This window comes from Crocuta crocuta, unplaced genomic scaffold (assembly GCF_008692635.1).
Source record: "Crocuta crocuta isolate KB4526 unplaced genomic scaffold, BGI_CrCroc_1.0 scaffold219, whole genome shotgun sequence".
In the NCBI taxonomy this organism is placed as follows: Eukaryota; Metazoa; Chordata; class Mammalia; order Carnivora; family Hyaenidae; genus Crocuta; species Crocuta crocuta.
The window spans coordinates 7,835,277-7,850,475 of NW_027551572.1; positions in this window are offsets into that span (position 1 = coordinate 7,835,277).

Below are 15,199 nucleotides of genomic sequence, written 5' to 3' on the forward strand. Positions count from 1 at the left end.
GTAGGCATGATTGATTGATTGCCCCCATGGTTGAAGTCTACAGATTGATAGTACATGATCCAGAGCCACACCCTAAATGATAACTGATCTTTCTGGAGGGGCCAGTCCCTACTCGAAGACCCAGTGTGGCCATCCTGTGCCCTAAACAAAGACAGTCTTAGTGGGGACGACATAGATTAATTCCAGAAGCTGAGGGTGAAGGCCAGACCTCTTTTTGGGCAAGGCCAAATTCTTTATTATACATTTTTGTAATAAAAACCTGGAATGGCTATATGGTTGGTTTTCCATATGCTTACTGGAACACAGTATAATTTCCAAGCTGTGTTTTTATGTACGAGGGCTGGTCTGCACTGAGACTCCCTGATCATGTGGATTCTTGTTCTGTGTTTTCTTAGATTCTATATTTGTCTGCTTGGGATCCATTGGTTACAGGGTCAAACGAATGGCCAGAGAGCTGGTTACATCTACTTTTGTGAGCCACTTTTGTGGGCGCCCGATCATCACATTACAAATGCTCCAGTCAGGCACGAGTCTGTACTCCCAACACCTCTTTCACGTACCAAGCCAATATTCCTCTGCCCTGCTCACCCAGGGCCAGCGAGCATGTAACTAGAGGCCGCCTGTATAGCCCGGAGCCTGCCTACTCGAACTAGCCAGTCTTAACCTGTTTTCTCTGCCTTGCCTTGCCTTTCCTGGGGGAAACGCTAAAGGTTCTGGCCCATGCCTTCCCCTCACTGCTTCTGCCTCCTGACCAAGACTGACCATGACTGCCTCCTGACCGCATGCCACCCCAGGCGGCTTATGTAGCATGACGTGCTCCCTTCTCTTGGGATATGTAAGTGATAACAATCTTCCTTCAATGGCATTAGCCTCATTCCAAACTTAAAAGCCTGTGGGTACAGGCAACTTTGAGACCTTCCTCCAAAAGGCCTAGGTTTTAAGAGGGTAATAGTCTTTACTGGTTGGCACAGGCCTAGGCTCATATACGCTTATTGAAGTTTTAAAATTTTTTTATTTTATTCCATTATTTATTTTATTTTATTTTATTTTATTTTATTTTACTTTATTTTTGAAGAAGAGGGGGGACTGGGGGGAGAAGGGCAGCGGGAGAAAGAGAGAGAATGTCAAGCAGACTCCACACCCAGCACAGAGCCTGACACCAGGCTTGATCCCATGACCCTGAGATCACAACCTGAGCCGAAACCAAGAGTCAGACGCTCAACTGAGTGAGTCACCCAGGCACCCCACATGCTTGTTGAATTTAATGAACAAGTTTATACTACTATCTTTTCCTACAGTGACACACCCTTTATGATAAACTACTTATCTTGTTTGATGTGATCAGGGCTGTACATGGAACTCGAGAAGTTCATTAAACCACTTGCAGAAATACATATCAGCTTTCAAACTCTGCACTGACTGAATTTATTGGAACACTTATGTCATGACTTGGTCAGCATTCTTTTGTCACACTTTCTACTCCCCTAGCCCCAATTCATTTAGTTACACTTGTGTCTGTCTACTGCTAAGAACTAAAACGGCCATGGTCAGCGTAAAAACTGAAACTCAGAATGAAGAGAAAGTTGTACCTATTCCATTGAGGCTCGTTGCATGACTTATTTTAGGCTCTGAGCAACTGTTAGTTTATGAGTGTTTTTGCTTATTACAAAATGTCGGGGATTTCTTGGAGCTGGCTTTAACTGAAACACCTGTGGATGTATTCTCAGGCAAAGATCGGAAAAACAGAAATTCTGGTAAACTGAAGATGTACATTTGGTAGTTAATTCTATACATGACGGTGTTTGACCCAGTGGTCCCTTAAATGAGGTTTGGCCATATTCATGTATTTTCAGGGACATAAGGTGTAAAGATAGGAGTAGGTTAGAAAGGAGAAAAGCCTCAATAATATCAAATAAAGAACAAATTTAAGACTTGAGCCATAAAAATGGGTAAAGCGCTGAAGTTCTGGACAAATAAGATTATGAAATGCCAAGCCATAAAGAATGAAGAATATGTGGAGTTTTAATAATGTAGGTGAGCTTTTATAGCAATTGTAAAAAAAACCAATGTGACTGCCTCAGGCAATAGTAGAGGCTGTTTATAGTCAGTTTCCAATAATTCCCAAGGGCTGACCCAAATTAAGAACTCAAATTCTGAACCAGAAAGGTTGAAAACCATTTTAAAGAGGACAACTCTAAAATGGCTCTTTGGGAATACTGACATTGTTTCTAAAGATTAGTTCATGAAAAATTATTTTATTTATACTATCACACTTACCCAAATTACGCTGGAAAACCAGAAAAATTAAAACACTTTGGTTTTATAATACCCTTGGAGCTTTAGCTAAACTTAATAAGCTATAAAGGAACCTTGCCTTACCAGCCCAGTGCAAGGTGGAGAATCGTTTCTGTTGAGTAGGGTCAAGAGTGTTAGTTATAAATGATCTTGAGCCTAGCAAGTCCTGTGAAGTCACATGTATCTGGAAGCTTTTAGCCACAAGTAACAGTCTATTCAACCCAAAGTGTCCTAAACAATGAGAGCATTTCATTCTTGCACAGAACAAGAAGTTGGGAGGTAGGCTGGTCCGGGATTGCATCAGCACCAGTTAGTGGAGCTTCTTGGCCCATCTTTTTTTTTTTTTTTTTAGAGAGAAAGTGCAAGTGGGGGAGGGGCAGAGAGAGAGAATCCCAAGCAGGCTCTGCACTCTCGGCACAGAGCCCGACACAGGACTCCAACCCACCAGCAGCGAGATCATGACCTGAGCCAAAGTCAGATGCTTGACCCACTGAGCCACCCAGGTGCCCCTGTCCATTTTTTGACCTTCCTTTTCCACTACTCGAAATGCAGTTCTTTACTAAATCTATTATTTTCCAACCTAAAAGGAATGCTATCCAGAGAGCCCTGGAATTCATCTAAAGTCCTCACAGCAGGAGGGAAAAGAGAGGGGTAATCTGTTCTGTTCTCCCTCTTTTTTTTTTTTTTAATGTTTTATTTATTTCTGAGAGAGAGAGAAACAGCATGAGCAGAGGAGGGTCAGAGAGAGAGGGAGACACAAAATCTGAAGTAGGCTCCAGGCTCTGAGCTGTCAGGACAGAGCCTGACGCAGGGCTCGAACCCACGAACTGTGAGATCATGACCTGAGCTGAAGTCAGACCCTTAACCGACTGAGCCACCCAGGCGCCCCTGTTCTCCCTCTTCTGGGGGAGGAAAAACTTACTCTTCTTCCAGCTGTGTCAAACCCTGTCCTCAGACCTCTTTACATTTCAGAGGTCAGAGCTGGGTCACTTCCATAGCAGAAGAGAGATTACAGGATGAATTTAGGCTAATAATGATTCATTTCCTAGAGATGGGCACACTCACTACAGAACAAAATTGAGATTTTGTTAGCAAGCAAAAGGGTGTGAGCTGAGTATATGAGATGAGCCTGGGCAAACAATCAGCAATGTTTGTGATACTTGGAGGCTTTAGCAGGTGAAAAGTGGGGCTTCAGTCCCCTATAGCTGAGCTCGTCATTGCTATTCAAAGGACGCATAAAAAACAAAATTTAGGGGCACCTGGGTGGCTTAGTTCATTGAGCGTCCAACTTCGGCTCAGGTCATGATCTTGGTTCATGAGTTCAAGCCTCACATCGGGCTCATTGCTGTCAGCACAGAGCTTGCTTCAGATCTTCTGTCCCCCCTCTCTCTGCCCCTCCCCTGCTGTGCTCTCTCAAAAATAAAAAAAACATTAAAAATATTTTTAAAAAGGAAATATAACTTTCATTTATTATATTGTTTAAGTTGGATGAGGACCTTAATACAACCAGGTATCATATGTGGCATTGTTTTTGTTAAGCCATGGGATAAGCTCCTCACTTAGAAATAAAACTTGACCACATCTAATGTGGTTCTTCATTAAATCTATTTTCAAGTAAAAAGCAAATGATATGGTGCACTTGGGTGGCTCAGTCAACTGAGCACCCGACTCCTGATTTTGGCTCCGGTCATGACCTCCAGGTTTGTGGGATGGAGCCCCACAGTGGGCTCTGAGCCCTGCATCGGGCTCCACACTGACAGTACAGAGCCTGCTTGAGAGTCTCTCTCTCCCGCTCTCTCTGCCCCTCCCCTACTCATGTGCCCCCTCTCTCTCTCTCTCTCAAAATAAAGAAACTTAAAAAAAAAAAAAGGCAATGATACCCAAGGTCGCTGGAATTTCACCTCAACGGACACAAATACAATAAGCCAAATGGCTGGAATCACTTACACACAAAATTTGACCCAACAGGCTTGCTCTCGCTGTGATCAGAAGAGTGGCAAGCTGGAGGCTTCGTTCAAAGCAAAGAGAGCACTGAATTTTAAAGACCATGGTCCTCGCAGCAGGCAGAGAGATCTTAGTAAACAGGGTTAGTTAATCCATTCAGGCAAGAGCCTCAATGTGCTTTCTCATCTGCACTTTCAGGGGATTTCAAAGGACTGCAATAAAAGGCTATGACCGTACCTGCCCTCCCCCCACTTAGATCACCAATAACAGCAGCCACACCTGCTCTTCTCCACTGAGACGGAAACTTTTCTCAAGACGGGTGGTTGCCCTACACAGGTTTGGCAGGCCTCATGAGGGCAAGAACCAAGGACTCTTACCATAAAAAATAGACAAAATGCCAAGCCTTGTGAGAGATAACCTGAAGCCCTGGAACAAGGCAAGGAGCAGGAGTGCAAGGGGCCAGAAGGCGCCCCTTCCCCCAGGACTGACGCTCGGAGGCCAGGCTGTGCAGCGTCCACACTGGTAACATACTAAGACGCTTCTGAAGTACCTGGATCAGCCTGAACTCCAAGCGCTCCTGGACTCCCTACAAACCCAGCTCCCCACAACCTAACTAACTAAAGGGTTAATCAGTGGGGCTTCCAGGATGCTGAGCTAGCCCACGGAAACTTGGTTTACAAAAAAGAAAAAACACAGAAGCAAAGGGCACGTTGAAGAGGGCTGTGCCAAAGCTTCCGGTTTCCCTTTAAGCTTCCTCCCTCCGCAGCCCCTCTGCTGTGGCTGTTTCACGGAGAGACAAGCTCAGAGGCCCCATGTCTTCCCCGTCTTCTCTTCCATCCCCGTGGAAGAAGCATTCTTGCATCTACCAAGGCCAGGCCCTTCACCCATGTGCCAGATCGAACCCCCCCACCCCACCATGTCTCAAGGACCGCACTTCTGTCCCTTCCTTTCCCTCTTTCCCTCATCAGCCTCAAACCCTCCTCCTCGCCTCTGCTAAAAACAACCAACCAACCCACCAACCAACAAACCATTTGCCTGAACATCTTCCTCTAGCTTCGACCCCATTTCTCTTGTCCCATTTATGGTAAAACTTCTCAAGAGAGTCATCCAAACTTGCTTTCAGGCGAAACAGAACTCATCAACCAGCACATCTTTACCTTCTTTTTTTCAACTGCTCAACAGCATTTGCTTTCTTTTTGAAGCTCTGCCTTCCCCTTGCTCCTCCTTCCATACTCTCCTTTTTTCCCACCTCATTAGCTGCTTCTTTGGTCTGTTTTGCTGATCTTCACTCCTCTCCTTGACCTTTGTTCCAGGCTCATTCATGGACCCTTTCCTCTTCTCTTCCTACACTCTCTCTCTAGCGTAGGTGATTTACTTCAGTTCTCAGGTTTTGAATACTACCCACAGAGTGATGACTCTAAATTTATATATCTGCTGCCTCAAACTTTCTTCCACCCTTCAGACATATGTAGCTTGGCCAACATGATATCTACCAACATGTATTTAAAGGACATCTTGAGCCTACATTTAAAACATCTTTAAATTGGTTTGTTTTCTTACTGAGTCTTAAGAGTTCTTTGTATATTTTAGTTATTCCTTTTTTTTTTTTTTAAAGTAGGCTCCACATCCAACATGGGGTTTGAACTCACAACCCTGAGATTACAAGTTACATGCTCTAACCAACTAAGACAGCCAGGCATCCCTATTTTGGTTAAATTCTTTATCAGATAGGTCTTTTGCAAGTATTTTCTCCCTGTCTGTCTTCCCATTCTCTTTAAAGTGCCTTGCAGAGGGGTGCCTGGATGGCTCAGTCAGTTGGGTGTCCAACTTTGGCTCAGGTCACGATCTGGTAGTTCACAGGTTCAAGCCCCGTGTTGGGCTCTGTGCTGACAGCTCAGAGCCTGAAGCCTGCTTCAGATTCTGTGTCTCCCTCTCTTTCTGGCTTTCCCCCACACATGCTCTGTCACTCTCAGAAATAAACATTAAAAAAAATAAAGTATCTTGCAGAACAGACATTTTAAATTTTAATGCAGTACAGCTCATCAATTCTTTCTTTCATGGATTATGTCTTCGGAATGAAAAAGTTCTCACCATACCCAAGGTCACTTAGATTTCCTCCTATGTTATTTACTAGGAGGTTTAGTTTTGTATTTTATATTCAGGTTTGTGATCCATTTCGAGTTACTTTTTTGTGAAGGGTGTAAGGTCTATGTCTAGATTCTTCTTTTTTTTTTTCTGCATGTGGTTCCAGCACCATTTGTTAAAGAGACTACCTTTGCTCCATTGTATTGTCTTTGTTCCTTTGTCAAAGATCAGTTGACTATATGTATGTCGGTCTATTCCTGGGCTTTCAATTCTGTTCCATTGATCTATCTATTCTTTCACCAGTACCATGCAGTCTTCTTTACTACAGCTTTATAGTAAGTCTTGAAGTCAGGTTGTGTCACCTACATTCAAAATAGATTCTTAATTCCCACCTCCACACACTTTCCATACCTGCTTCTCCCTCGAGTCTTTTCCATTTCAACAAATGGCACCATCCATTTGCTCAGGCTAAAAACCTAGAAGTCACTCTCAATTCCTCCCTTCCCTTCTCTCTTCCAGTCCATCACGATGCCTTCCTCCAGCAAGCAGATCAAATCACGTTGCATCTCTCCATTTCTACTTAGTTCAAATGAAGAGCCAATCTCACTGGTTCTACCATAACTGGTCTCCCCCTTGTCCTCCGCCACAGGCAGCGAGCCCCAAACCTTCTTTTCTTCAAAAAAAGGAGAGGAAGTTAGGATTTATTATACACATTTTATATTTAGCCTTAAATGAAAACACAAGCAGCCTGAGCAAAGTGGGATTTTTTATGAGATGTGTTGAAATCAGATGGGGATATGAGTTCAGGCTAAAATTCCTTAGGAAGAAAGGTAGAGCCCTAGCCCTGTAATGGCCACTGCAGTAGCCACTAAACCACATATGGTTATCGAGCACTGAAAGTACGGCTAGTTTGAACTGACGTGTTTCCAGTATAAAATGCACTCCAGATTTTGAAGACTCAGTATGAAATAAAAACCACCTAAACTGTCTTAATAAGTTTTTGGTTGATTATATGTTAAAGTGATAAAATTTTGGAATATTGGGTTAAATAAAATACATTATTAAGATTGTTTGTTTTTTAAAAATGTGGCTGCTAGAAAAAATTTAAATTATGTCCATGCCTCACATTCCATTTCTGCTGGGCAATGCTGCCCTGGAAAGTACATAACGCATGCCCAGTGCAGTTCTCTGGCCCGACATCCCCTTTTCTGCTCCCAGGATCTCTGCTCCATGTCTCTCAGGCATGTCAGTCAGCACATTTGCTTCTTCCTCACAGGAGGGTCTCCTCACTGGGAGGATTGGGTGACAGGCAGATGGATCAAGATGCCAAGTGATCTTTAAAGACATACACCAAGGGTGCCTGGCTGGCTCAGTCGGAAAAGCATGGTGACTCGATTGTGGGGTCGTGAACGTGAGCCCCATGTTGGGAGTAAAGATTACTAAAACAATAATAATAATAATCTTAAAAAAATAAAAACATACATCAGATTGTGTGCCTTTGGTGGTGGTGGTGGTTGAAAAACTCTGATGGCTAGCCATTCAAGTTAGAATAAAAGCCCAACACCATGTCAGACACACAAGGCCCTGTGTAACTGACAACCTTTTACTCGTTGCACCTTAGCCACCCGAGCCTCCTATCTGTTCCTCCCCAAAACACCAGCCTCTTTCCTCCCTCACAGCCTCTGCACTGGCTGTTCCTACTGCCTGCAGTGCTCACAACCTACTTATCTTGATGGCTGGATCCTTTTCACTCCTCGAGTCCTGGCTTAAAGGGAATACATGAAAGTTCTCGGATATGGGATCATTCTAGATACATCTTTACATTGCCTTCACATCTTTCAGTGATTTAAATGAAACACTGCATAACAATTTTAATCCCATTTATATAAAAATGAAGTGTACATACATGTATATACAATAACTATTTGGAAGGATACACACCAGGTAACTGAGGTTACTTCTGAAACCATACTATACAGACTGTTCCACAACTCACTTTTCCATAAAGCAATATGAATAAGAAATTTTTCTCTGCCAGCTCATATAGATGCATTTTATTCTTTTTAATGGCTGAAGGTATCCTTTTTGTGAGTGTATTATAATCTGTTTTACCATTTCCCTATATTGATGGATATTTAAATTGTTTCCAATTGTTTTTGCTATTACAATTGAATCTTATTACAGCTGATATGGATTTCAATTCTTTGGATCATAGAAAACAATTTACCTTCTTATGTATGAGAGCCAGTCTTTTATCATATTTTCTGAAATAATTCATCCTCTTCAATTGTGAAACGTGGCCATCTTAAGCATTAACAAATTCTTTGTATGTGGTTTATATACTGATATCTCTAACCAAAAACTTTAAAACTTCAAAGAAGGGGTGGGGCGCCTGGTAGCTCAGTCAGTTGAGCTTCTCATTCTTAATTTCAGCTCTAGTCATGATCTCACAGTTCATGAGTTTGAGCCCTGTGTCAGGCTCCTCTGCCAGCACAGAGCCTGCTTGGGATTCTGTCTCCCTCTTTCTCTGTCCCCCTCTCCACCCCCCACTGCTCAAATGCACACTCTCTCTCAAAAATAAACATTTAAAAACAACTTTATATAAGCGCTTTGCGAGGATTCAATATTGCTAGGAATGCTTTGTGCATGAGGGCTGTAATTATATAATTACATTTATAATTGAGGGATACATTTTTCTTCACTAAATCAAGGTATAACATATACAGTGCAGTACACAAATCTTGACTCTACAGGTTGATGAAATATTACATATGTATACATCTGAGTAACTGCTCCCAAGGTAAAACTATAGAATATTTCTTACACCTTAGCAGATTGAGTGACAGCACATTTTCATTGAGTAGGGTACTTTTTAAGCTGTTTTCTTTTGAATTCCCACATTCCTCATTTCTTTAGGATGATTACTTCTTTATGCTTCTTATGCTAATAATAATTTGGAGGAGAGTAGGGTGAAGAAATATGGGGAATGACAAGTGTCTGTTGGGTATTTTCTCATCTGTACTCATCTCTAATCATTTATCTATTTTTAGAAACTACTCATGGATATCCTAGGCTGAACTCAGGAGAAAATCATGGATTGCCAGAACTTGCAAGTTTATATGATCCAGACTTACAGGATTTTCATTCTATTGTCCCAAAATTGTTTCTATTCATTAAGGCCAATATGGGTTATTCAATGAGATAATGCTATTCTATATTGGTTGCAAAGTTATGAACACATTTTAAAGATTTTTTAAAAATTTTCGGGCACCTGGGCACCTTAGTCGGTTAAGCATCCAACCCCAGCTCAGGTCATGATCTTAAGAGTTCCTGAGTTTGAGCCCCACACTGGGCTCTGTGCTGACAGCTTGGATCCTGGAGCCTGCTGTGGATTCTGTGTCTCCCTCTCTCTCTGCTCCTCTCCCACTTGTGCTCTCTCTCTCTCTCAAAAATAAACATTAACAAAAATTTAATGGAGTGCCTAGGTGGCTCAGTAGGTTAAGCATCCAACTTCAGCTCAGGTCATGATCTCACCAGTCGTGGGTTCAAGCCCCACACCAGGCTCTGTGCTGAAGCCTGCTTCGGATTGTCTCCCTCTCTCTCTGCCCCTCCCCCAATCCCCCTGTTGTCTCTCTTAAAAATAAACATTAAAAAATTAAAAAAAAAAACTTAAGATTTTTTTTTAAGCAATCTCCCCACCCAGCGTGGGGCTCAAACTCACAACCTTGAGATCAAGAGTTGCATACTATACCAATTGAGCCGGCTAGGCTCTCATTTGTTTTTTTTTAAATGGGAAGTAATAAGCTATGCAATTTTAGTTATGCAATTTAATTTTTTTGTGTCTTTACCAAAAAAGGGATAATGAGAGGGAAAAAACTGGAGATATAAGAATAATAATGGAGATACATAAAATAATGAGAGAAAAGTAGATTATGGTCCAATTATCAATGGCCTCAACTGCTGACTTGATATGTTTGAATTTCCTTAGCCTTTCTGTTTTCTGCCTCTTTTTTCTTAACTGTCCAAGGCCCCCTACGGTATTTTAGTTACACTGTGTTGAATAGAATTCTGTGGCTACTCTGTAAATGTATTAACAATTTTCTATGAGAAAATTAATTCCAATTCCAAATAACTAATTTACAACCTAATCTTTGCAACAGTTTATTATTTTATGACTTGTCATTCTATTAGCATTACTTAAATTTTCTGCTCCTCAGTAACTTCTGACTTACAGAACAGGTGAGTTAAGCAAGGTATTCTCAAATGACATTTTCAGCCTAAAAATTCCAAGATTTACATGAAATTCTGGAATATTAGCAAAAAAAAAAAAGCCAACATTTATCACTCAATCCAACAATTCCCTCTTTCAAGACGTTCTTTAGCAACATTAAAATATTAAGATTTCTTCTGCAGAACAGGTATTTAAAGAACCACAGAAAAACATGCCGCATAGTTTTCCTGTGTATAATACATAAGGATTGGGCCTGTTAGGTGATGTTAAAGGGAATTATATAGAACTTTACATCTATTGTATACCTCTTACACATCTGAAACTCTCTTTAGTCCTTCTGTGCAGGACATTTAATCTATGCATTAGTATGATCTTCATTATATATATGGAGAAGGACCAGCTTGCATAGGATGACAAACAAGTAGTGGGTGGGGTATCTGACCTAGATCTGAGCAGAAGCTCTTTACACCCCATAAAGCTGTGCTCGTCACATAGTACAGAAGGTGTAAATTCCCAATAAGGTATAACGGAGACAAGTATAGAAAATGTCTGTATTTGCTAGGGTAAAAACCTGAGCTGCTACAAGAGAAATACAGTAGCTCAAATACAGTAGCTTAAAGAACACTGAAGTTTATTTCTCTTTCTTTAGCCAGGGAACTGGGTGCTCTGCTCCTCAGTCCTCCAGAGATGCGGGTTCCTGCCCTATCGTGGCTCGACCGTCCTCCTGGGTGCTGTCCTCCTATGCCTCGTAAATGATGGGTTCGCTGGGACCCGTGGGGAAGGAAAATAGCTCCTTAGGGAAACGCACATCCAACAATTTGAAGGCCTAGATCTGGAATCAGCTCTTTTTCACATTCCACTGACAAGATTTGTCGTGAGATCTACACCTGGCTGCAGAGAAGCTGAAAAAGTTTGTAGCAGAACAGCCAGGTGCCTAGATATACTCTTATTAAAATTATAAAGAAAAAAGAATGCATCCTGGGGGCCAACTAGCACACCCTCATATAATGGCATTTCTCAGAGTAAAATCAAGAGTTGATAAAATAATTGGCAAGCACTGCCTTTAAACAGATAGTTCATAGTTATAATCTGAAGAGCAGAGCGTTTTATAAAACTATATCCAGAGAACTAGGAAAATGTGACTTGCGATGTAATTAAATGAGGATGAGATCTATTCCTTGTGCTCTAAGACATTCAAGATAGTTTATTTCATCAGGGAAAAAAATAGCAATTTTGTACAAAGACCACAAGGAGAGTCGTCGAATCAGACACATCACTATTTTTCGGTCTTTCCCACACTCCTATGGCAACAGAATGCACTGATCTTGCTGGATGGGCTCTGAGCCTTCAAATGCAGGCCACAGACACAGGTGCTTTAGGACAGTTTCTTTCCTCCTTAGCAGCTTGCCAAGCATGAAAGCAACTCTATCATACATGGTAAGAAAGCAGCTATAGAAATGCTCCCACGGAACAGCATCAGAATGAGCTGTGGTTTGAGAAGCACACGTACAGAGTGAAAGGAAGAGTTGGGTCTGAGAATCTCAACTCCGGTAACGGAGATCTCATGTTTCACTAAGAAATCTTGCACATCCTACAGCTTGGGAGTCTGTGATGCGAAGTAGGCACCTCTCCCTATTACCTCCCATTCTTGTGTGTCCTTAGGAGAAATACCGTAATTATCTGTGACCGTCTTTTCACTGTGACCATACAGAGACAGGACTAATAAAATGACTTACTACTCAAGTAGACAGAAGTACCCTCAATCGAAGATATCCATTGGAAGACCCGGAAGTGATTTTCTAAAGAACGTTTACATTTCTCTCTTCTAATTTTACATTTGCCAAGCAACTTTCTGTTCTGTAATTTTGTCTTGAGTGGATATAGACGCTAGAAGGAAGTACTCCCAATATAAGTTGAAAGAATTGCCATCACTTACTAAACACTTACTTGGCACTAAGTAGCTTTATTTTTAATTTATTATTTTTATTTTTATATTATGTATTTTTTTAAATGTTTATTTATTTTTGAGAGAGAAAGCGAGTGAGCAGACGAGGGGCTTAGAGACAGGGAGACACAGAATTTGAAGCATGCTCCAGGCTCTGAGCTGTCAGCACACAGCCTGATGTGGGGCTCAAACCCATGAACCGTTAGATCATGGCCTGCGCCAAAGTTGGATGATTAACCAACTGAGCCACCCAGGCGCCCCAACACTAAGCACTTTTAGCATCATACATGTACGAACTCATTCAATCCTCACACCCTTAAGGGAGGTCTTCTTACCCACCTTTGATAGCTGAGAAAACATGCTCAGAGCAATGTAACTTGCCTGACCAGGGGCACACAACTAGGAAGTAATATAGCCAGGATTCAAACTCTGGCCTCCTGAGTATCGACCTTTACCACCATTTTCTTACTTACATATCAGAGACATTTTACTGTAAATTGAAGAAATTGTCATTCTAATTTATAAACCAGAGTCTCAGAAGTTTGGAAAATGTTACACACAGCACAGGCTGAGCTAAGAAGAGCAAGTCCCCAGACCTGCTAAGCCAAGGCCCAGATCAGATACCTGGCTTGAGAACTCTGTGAAGCGTTGCCAGTCAAGTGAGTTCCCACTTTTTAAAAAGTATTTCCTAGTTCCAACATGGGACTTTTCATTAAGATACTAATTTCAAGTGGTTCAGGACATTCATAGATCAGGAAGGCAATTCAAAAACTGTCAGTTTTGGGGTGCCTGGGTGGCTCAGTCAGTTAAGCATCCGACTTCGGCTCAGGTCATGATCTCATGGTTTGTGGGTTCGAGCCCCGCATCAGGCTCTGTGCTAACAGCCAGCTTAGGGCCTGGAGCCTGTTTCAGAGTCTGTGTCTCCCTCTCTCTCTAACCCACCCCTGCTCACGCTGTCTCTCTCTCTCAGAAATAAATTTAAAAAAATTTTTTTAAAAACCCCACAAAAACTCTGTACAGGGGCCCCAAATCAATTAGGAGACAAAAAAAAGTCACTCAAAAGTCAAACCTAGCTCTTTTGTAAATTTTTTATGTTTAATTTTTGATTGAGATTAAGAGAGAGAAACAGAGTGAAAGTAGGGGAGGGGGAGGGAGAGAGGGAGACACAGAATCTGAAGCAAGCTCCAGGCTCTGAGTTGTCAGCACAGAGCCCAGTGCAGCTTAAACTCACAAACCACGAGATCATGACCTGAGCCAAAGTCAGATTCTTAACCAACTGGGCCACCCCGGCACCCTATTTTTTTTTTTTTTAATTTTTAATTTCAAACCTAGCTCTTTTATTCTATCACTATAGTGTATTTTTACAAGCTTAGAACGAGACCAATTTTTCTGCCTAAGCAGTTTGCCATCAGGAATAATCAACATTTCTGAAGTCTCTGGCCAAATAAGAAAAGAGCATTTAATGTATGTAAGTAGACTAGTCAGAAAAATATGAGAAAGGAAAAGAAGGGGTTTTCTGTCTCTGACTCTTAGGGTTTTGTTTTTAAGATTTTATTTTAAAGTAACCTCTACACCCATCATGGGCCTCAAACTCACAACTCTAGATCAGGAGTCACATGATCTCTACTGATGGAGCCACTCAGGTGCCCCAGTCTCTGACTCTCTGAAGGAGAGGGGACAGAGTAGCCACAAAGAATCTTTGAGAATATAAAACAAAGAGACAACGGGAGATAAATATCAATATGGATTTTAATGTGAGAAAGTTGACTTAATCATGAGTAAGAAGACTTGCCCTCCAAATGGAGGCGGGATTTATAAGTGAACAGAAGTTTCACTCATAACTATGTAAATAAGTATTTGTGCTTTGGGGCGGGGGAGGATTCTGGCTCTAAATTGAGCCATGCCTGCAATGCAAGTTATAAAGGTAATATGATAAAAGTAAACTAAGTGCTATCACACTTTTTTCAAGATCTCAGCACAAATCTAATCTCGTCTAACACAAATTTGACTCAGATGGATCTACAGATAGGTAAAAAAAAAATTCACTTATAATCCTAAAATAGATTAATTACCAATATCAAAGGAGGGAAAACATGAAGATATAGGCATATACCCAGTTAGATATCTGTATGTAAAAGTTCTTAGAATTCTCAACTTTTTAGAAAATATAATTTTGCATGTGCATAGGAAATGTTGCAGAACTTCTAACCAAATTCAACATTTTTAACATTTAATTTCAGCCCCTAATGAACAGTTACCTCAAAACTTCTTTCTCTTATTAATGGTGCTGTTCTGCAATGCACAATTATCACATTAGAAGTTAAAGAGAGAGTACAATTACACAATCTTAAAGCCTTTTTAATGAGATTTCAAACTTCTTTAAGAAGTCTATGCAATTTGGGGCACCCAGGTGCTCAGTCAGTTAAGCCTCTGACTCTTGATTTCCACCCAGGTCATGATATCACAGTTCGTGGGTTTGAGCCTCATGATGGGCTCTTGGCTGGCAGCAAGGAGCCTGCTTGGGATTCTCTGTTTCCCTCTCTCTCTGGCCCTCCCTCACTCTTTCATAAATAAATAAACTGTTTTAAAAAAACAGTGTTCTCTTAAAAAAAAAATAGCCTATGCAATTCACTCTGGAGAAGATCAAAAGCAAGAGATTTGATTTCTTCTTATATTGCTGAAATCCTTAACAATCCATT